The sequence below is a fragment of the Grammomys surdaster genome, unplaced genomic scaffold (genome assembly GCF_004785775.1).
Source record: "Grammomys surdaster isolate TR1022 unplaced genomic scaffold, NIH_TR_1.0 149, whole genome shotgun sequence".
Classification (NCBI taxonomy): domain Eukaryota; kingdom Metazoa; phylum Chordata; class Mammalia; order Rodentia; family Muridae; genus Grammomys; species Grammomys surdaster.
The window spans coordinates 1,543,332-1,551,016 of record NW_021604607.1 but is presented as its reverse complement, the minus strand read 5'-3'; the positions used below and the strand labels follow the sequence as shown (position 1 = coordinate 1,551,016).

Here is a 7,685-nt window from a genome sequence, read left to right as displayed (position 1 = left end):
AATCCTGAATGGATACGGTAAAATACTGTGATGTAAGTGCGAAATGGGAAGTATCAGGAGGAGCAGGCAGGAAAGAGTGTGTGTCATTAGTTGTAAAATAGAAAGGCCCAGAAGCCCTACAACTGCAGTTGGCTTTGAGTTTCCTCCAGAAGAATAAGAAAAGATAAACATCAGTAATTGTGGGGTTACAGCCCCCACTAGAGAGCACAGGCAAACTGCTCAAGGGACACACTCCCACACCGAGACCAGAAATAAATCTCTTATTTGTTAAATATAATCAGGATCTCAAATGTCAGTCTAATTGGGATAATTTGGGAAGGGGTCCTTGACCCTCATATTGATTTTTTTCTTCTTTTTTTTGAGATTTATCTATTTATTGTTTTATATAATAAAAACTTAACAATAAAAACAATAAAATTGTATGTGTATGGTATGGGCATGTGAAATCAGCCAACCTTGCCAATGCATGAGATCAGCCAGGCTTCCAAATACAAGTTCACTGCCATGTTTACAAGGAACTAAGCATCGAGACACAGAAAAGTTTTCTACCCATCCCACCAACACTGCTGTGAAGAGCAGCAGACGCCCAGGCGGACAGCTCTGGAGACAGAGTCTGCCTGGCCTACTTCAAGAAGCCCAGCCCTGCACTCCAGATGCTCCACAGTCCCACGGGTTCCTGGAACTCCTGTCTGGCTGGAAAGCTTCCAGAAACTTCCTTGTCCATCTTATGAGGTAGAGTTTTGCTTCACAATTGTGTTGTAAGTCTGGAAAAGCTCTCAACGACTTCCAAGGAAGAGTGAATGGAAGCTGAAGGGTTTGGAAGGTGGGGCATTTTATAAGCAATCAAAAAACCTTGACTCTATTAAAGAAAGAAATATTTTCCTTCTCTTTTCTATTTTTCTAAAACAATATTGATAAGTTACATACCGGAACAGTAGCGATTGGGGCTTTCACCACTGGCCTAAGTTTGAGTTTGCTTCCTTCACTCAGTGCTTTGCAGCCTTGGGCAAGTTCCCCTCTAATCCTGGTTTCTGAATCTCCCCAAAGAAAATAATAATAGTTCTTACCTCAAAGAGTTTTAAAATGAAATACTCCATGTGAGTGTTTAACACTCTGTAAATGTTAGCTATCATTACTGTCAAAAGCTGAGGAACATAAAAAAAAAAAAAAGCTGGCCAACATAAAGAAAAGCAAGAGCAACTATAATCCCTGAGTCAATTTCAAAGCATAGCATTTCAATTGTCATGGGTATATTTTCTCAGTGAAAAGATGGTGCTTTCTAATCCATAACTTACTGTTTAAATCCACCCCTGCTCTCTAAGTATCTCCTATGTAATTCAGTATTCTGTACAGCATAGCATTTAAAGGCCACATACCATTCCTCTGGGTGAGTTTACTTCTGACAACCCCTCTCCTCTTGCCTTTTGATGGTGGTCACCCACCTTCTGCATTTCTAACCCATTTGACACATTCAGGTGGTGGCCAACTTTCTTCTGGCTGTGTGGAGATGTGACTCCACTTCACATCCGACCTGTTCATCCTGAGGTCAGGGACCCTTCTGTGGTCTTCTGACATCTCCAGCATCCTGTGCAGCCTGTGTTTAGCTTGTCTTTACTGCTGGATATGTGGCAGGCTGTTCTGTTTAACTAGATTCATGCCGTCATGGGTGCAAAAGGGAACACTGCCAGATAGGCAGGTTTTTTCCAAACAGTATAAGGTTGGCTTCCAGGGCATTAAACTCACGATTGGAAATTCTTGGGAACAGGAAGAGACTGAAGATTCTTATCAGGGTGCATTGTTTGTCTAGAGAATGAGGACATACAAGTTCAATACTTGAGGACTTGAATTTAAATGAAGGATATCCCAGCACACTAAGAAGTTGGAGGCCACTGACAAAGCTTTCCTGACTGATACAAATGTGGGACTGTCAAGCTGGACAGAAGTCACACATCCTATTTAAAGCAAGCCCCTGATCCTTGTCTTCAATTAATTCGGTTTTTAAAATCCCTTTTTATTGTATTGTCTTTCACAATGCCTACATAGATAAAATGCACTTTGATCATCCCCCTCCTTGTCCTCTTACCCCTTCTTCTCCCTCTGCCTGTCTTCCCAAGTGCCCCCACCCGTGTGTGCATGTGTGTGTGTTCTATTGCACTTTATCATGATATGAGTAGGGGGTGCCCTTACTCAACTTACCAATAACTGCACCACTGAGGAATATCCTCTAGAGATCACTGATTATCCGAAGCTCATCAGGGAAGGGCAGGGCCTTAGGAGCCCCTCCCTGATCCTCCATGCACTGGTGATGGGCCCAGTTTTGTACAGGTAGCCTTACTGCCACTGTGTTCATGTACGTGTTCTTAGCACACCTTCCACCCTTCAGGTCTTCATTTCTATCTTCCCTGTCTCCTGCTGTGTCCCTGGGCCTTGCAGAGAATGATGCAGATGTCTCATGGACAGTCACTTAATCCTCAGTGTACTAAAAGCAGTTATGAGTCTCTGGAAGTTCTTTTAAATCTTTATTTATACCCTGACCTGTCTTAAAGTGTTGTTTGCAACCTGTGCTATGTTGTTTGTACAGAGAACAGCTCAAGCTTCTCAGATCACGTCTTCCTTAGGGGCTAATTGAAGGCCCTGGACGCAGATCGCGAGCACCCACCTACAGCAGCAACTTGGCAAGAACTACACATGCCTGGGCAGAAGCAGAATGCTTGCTGGGGTTTGCCAGTCTGTGAGCTGCAGGTTCAGTGAGAGACAGTGTCTCAAGGGAGTAAGAGGGGATTGAGCAAGGCATGCCCCAGCCTCCTCTACCCTCCATAGTTGTGTGCACACACATACACCACACATCCAAAACACCCTCAAGAAGCAAACGGAAGTGTATATTCCTCACACACAGTGAGGTGCTGTGCCCACTGCAGTTCCCCTCACACAGAGCAGCTCAGCTCAGGGCCTGGCTGCCTCCAGCTGCTCTGATTCCTAGTGAGCGATGAGCAGACATCCAACCTCACTCAACCTCTAAAACACAGTGACAATAAAAACGACTCCAGACTCCATCTGTGTAGCTTCATGTGAAAATCAGCAGGCTGTCTGGAAGAGCCCAGAGAATCAAGCCTGGCATGGAAACATTGATTCAGCCATAATGAGACCCGACATACAAACCACAGATGAACTACACAGCCCTTCCACCCAATCGGAACCCTGTGGAAGCCACAGCCGCCGCAGGGTTAAAGTTAAGTGTGCTGCCCTTTTTGTCTGCGGCCCTGGCTCCAGCCTCCTCCTTCCTTCTCTCACTTGTCTGCACCTCCTGCATAGGGGAGAGAAAGTGCAAACCGGCAACAGGGAGCCCTGCAGATGGGGGTGGGGAGGTGACAACAGCCTTCCTGCCCAAGCATGTGGAGCAAATTAAAGCCTAGAGGAGGTTGTAATAGACGGGATAGAGGAGTCTAAAAAACAAAACAAAACTAACACAGTTGAGTGGAGACTGAAATCTTTACTTTCCAAAGACCAGCTTCTGCACAGAGTGTTTATTTATTATTAGTTGTGTTTGTGTTTGTTCGTTTAAGCGTCAGCAGTGGAGTAGGGATAGAGTGCCACGAGCGGAATGTGGAGAACAATGTCTCACTACCCCATTTAGATCCCCAGGAATTGAACTCAAGTCTCAAGTCCTCACGGCTTGGCAGCAATCGCCTTTACCCCCTAAGCCATCTCACTGACCCTGAACAAAAAAAAGGGGGGGGGCTTGTTTTTTTGGCTAGATTTCTACTTTTCTTCAGGAGCTTTGACATCTAATTAGGTTAACTGTCATTGGTGGGGGCCATACAGTTGGAAAGAAAATAAACAGACCATAGGTAACTAGCGATCTAGAGGATGGGTGCTACCAAGTCCTGTAAAGGACTATAGTCTCAACCCCTTCTGCATCCACAAAGTCCACATGCCAAATCCTGGCGCTTGCCATTCCTGCAGCACATACTGGGGCAGAGTGCGACGCCTGTGCGTAATCCCTTGGCCTGACTGGCTCGGCCCGGCTGGTCATCTCTGAGGGCAAAAGCGGATGGATGGAGGTGAACCCAGAGGTGGGAGGAGACTGGAACTCCAAGGACAGGAGCCAGGAAGACTGCAGGAATAGGGGTGGGGGTCGTAGGGGTGGGGATCCGATCTGCCCTGATCCACAGGGGCTGGTGCCCAGGTCTGGGTGGCGGTGACCACGCGTGGGTTCCTACAGCCCCAGTCCCGTCCTCCCCACAAAGTTGACTGTCCCGTGCAGTTGTTCTTTTCTTTCTTTGCAGTTAGGCCCAGGGCAGAGAGAAGTTGATGGGGCCCACCCTCTCGCCCGTAGGGAGTAAAGGAGATGTTCTCTGCCCCCGCCCTCAAACTCCAGAGAATCGGAGCGATCCCACCCTGGAGAAGGGCTCCCCCAAGCCTTCTTGGGCCTGTCCCTGGGGCTGATCACTCACGGGCAGCGCGACTGGGGCTCCGACTCTGGCCACCGCCATCCACACAGGGAAGAGGAGAGGGGAGGAAGGAGAGGGAAGAGAAGGGGGAGGGAGAAGGGGGAGGAGGGCCCGGGCGACAGGGGTGGGGAGGGTGCACCACGCGGGCACTCCTCCAGTCCCCGCCCCTCTTCCTCTGAGGGATCCTCCCTTCTTGCTTGTTTCTCCAACCTCGGTCCCTCAAAGTTTTTTTCTGGTATAAGATCGGACATTCATTCGCTTTCCCTCAGGAATCCGCTGTCTCGGCCAGTAGTCCCTAAAAAGGAAGCTGGAAAGAGGTCACCAAATTATTTTGGATGCCTCTACAAGGGCCTGCCTTTTTCCTTTTAAAGTGGAACCAACAGGGTCCACAGCGAAGGATGGTTGATGATGCTGAAAATCCTCCTTCCTTGAAGAAGTCCACACTCATCTGGCGCATAAATGATCAGGTGAATGAGTGAAGGACCGAGTTGTGCGAGAAAACAGGAAAACCACAGCGCCTCTGGCGTGCATCTTGGAGAGCGCACGAGGGAAGTGGAAGAGGAGGCATCTTCCCCAGCTGGTTTCCAATGTAACTCCCCACCACCACCACCACTCCCATCACTCCCACCACCACCACCACCACTCCCCCCACCACTCCCCCCACCACTCCCATCAGAACAGATGGCCCTCAGTACATCTCGTCTACTTTTTCAACAACAACTGAGGTAAGGCGCCCTTTTCCTAGAAGGACACGGAATCCCAGAATGGAGCCAGTTGGACTGGCTAGGGTGTGCAGGAAGAGGATATCCCAGGCCCTGGGGGAGTCTGGAGTATTTAGGAGAGGTGAAATGATCAAGAGTGTGAAGCAGAAAAGAAATCATGAGGGTTTTAGGCAGAGTCTTTGATTCCAGTGAATTCCCATTCACTTCTGATTCCAGTGGGTTCCCACTCACTTTTGTATTCCCCAGGGTGGACACCCAGTGCATCACGAAGTGAATCCCCGTGGTGTCAGAAAGGTAGCCGAGAAATACTGTTTAATAGTCTGCTAGAGGAACTGCCTGGTAGGAGATCAGGTGTGCATGCTAGGAGGGCAATGAACAAACAACTCACGCTGAGGGCTGGGCTGGCAGCTGAGAGGAAGCTGGAAGTCAAGTTGGGCATCTCCCTGACTTCACACAGCAGTGGTCTCCCCTGTGTAGTCTTTGTGGCCTTGAAGAACCTGGTAAAATGGGAAAGACATTCAAGTAGTCTGTCCAGCCACCAGGACTCAGGGAGGAAATGGAGCTCCAGAGAGGGCACAGATGTGCCTCATACCACACAGTTAGCCACACTGGGGATAATGTTATTCTCTGGTAAGAGTTCTAATTGTGTTTATGCTTTGAGCACAACACTAACAGAACTAAGCCAATAAACAGAAGAAGAAGAACCCCTCGCCTCCCTGTCTCCCCTTACTACTATCCTAGTAACTACCAAGATCTGAGGTTTGGCAAGTGAGAACACAGAGCATAGAAAGTAAAACACTGGTAACTTGAGGTGGGGGCAAGAATCCCTACTGGAGAAAACAGGAGCTGGATGGCCTTCTAGTATGGAGGGAAGGGGGAGTGAAGAGCAAAGGGGGAAGAAGAGAGGGGAAGAAGAAGAAAGACAGGTGGGTCTGAATAGGACCGGCTCGGTGGTACTTGCCTACCACACAAAGCCTGATGTTTGGTCGCTAGCACCCTGCTTTGTGTATATGTGTGTCCATGGGAGGGTGTGTGTTGGGGGGTGTGAGAGTGTTCAAAGAGGCCAGAAAAGAAAAGGCCTTGGAGATGGAGTTACAAGCAGTTGTGAGCTCCCCAACATGGGTGCTGAGAACCAAACTCCAGTCCTGTCAGAACAACACAGTGCTTAGAAGCACAGAGTCACCTCTCTAGCCCAGAGCACCAGATTTAAATAAAAACAAACAAGCAAAACCAAAAAACAAACAAGGCTGAGTTGCTGTCCCTGTGTCCCTTGTGTCTCTTCTGGTGTGTTGGAGGGGACAGTCCATCTCAGAAATGCCATAGCTAACAGAAGAGGCACACAGAAAACAGCACACTTGGAAAAGTTACCGCCTCTACAAGGGCTTTCTGAGAGCAGCTTTAAAATTATGTCATCTTTGAAATAAGCCAATGGCATAATTAGTAAGGTAGCTGTGTTGGTGAAAGAAATCTCACGGAAATGTTGACACTTTCTGGGGAGCAACAGACATGAACCTCTCTGAAGACTACTCCAGTTAACTGAAAACTGCTTCCTCTTTTACCAAGACTACTCCAGTTAACTGAAAACTGCTTCCTCTTTTACCTTGGAGTGGTCCTGACCCACTGTGATTCTGCATCACTCTGGAGATTGCCATGTTTGCAGATCTTCTCTTCTTTCTGGGCTGTTTGAATACACTTATCTCCATAGGATTCTCTCTGACAAAGTCCTTTTGTATTAAAATCTGGTGGTAAGCTGCTTAGCCTATCCTCACCTAAGTCACACGGAGGGCACATACCAGCTGGGCCCCAGTTTTCTTTCAGATACTTTTGCTTGCTGCACACAGACCCTCAGAGGACACCTTGCTGCACACAGACCCTCAGAGTGTCTGCACCTTCCTCCTTTTTACTCTGAGCTTGCCTTTTCCAACAGCCTTTTCATGGAAACCGCTGAGAACTTTCAAAGAGGTTCCTGAATTCACTCAGCAATGGGATTCTGTTTTAAACATCTTCTCTGGTATTGACTTTGTGACCTTGGAAAACCTGGTAAATGGAAAAGATATTGAAGTAGCCTGTCCAATCACCAGGATTCAAAGAATTCAGGATTCAGTATTACCGAGAGATCCCCAAAGTTTCTTTGGGTAGGACCCGGTACATACACAGAATTAGTTAGTGAAAGCTATTAGGATCAGCACACCTTCAAGAGGAGGGCAAGGCTTGGTCTCAAATGGTTAATGAGGACACTATTCCTCTCTCAAACTTTACAGCATAGTCTCTATTTAGATGACAAGAACCATTCAAGACAATGTGATGGCTTTGGGGAAAACTATTAATAAAACAAAAACCACCCAGAACACACACATTTCACATGCATGAAGTATTCTGCGATGAGCTAAGTAGCGTTTCTAAGTCCTTTTCTGAGGAAATTCAAATACACTTCAGATGGGAATTTCCTGAGCTAAGAAGCCCACATGTTCACTCAGAGTGCTAGCCAAAAGCAACCATATTGATTCCAATC

General features: G+C 47.5%; 1 protein-coding gene across 1 annotated transcript in view; it reads right to left on the bottom strand.

Moving 5' to 3' along the window:
* The window catches only part of Ston1 (stonin 1), a 49,740-nt gene extending 45,183 nt beyond the window's left edge, over positions 1–4,557 (bottom strand). The window contains exon 1 of the mRNA XM_028765157.1: positions 4,455–4,557. The gene's annotated coding sequence lies outside the window, so the exon portion shown is untranslated. The remainder of the gene's footprint in view (positions 1–4,454) is intronic.
* Between the last annotated feature and the right edge of the window lie 3,128 nt (positions 4,558–7,685).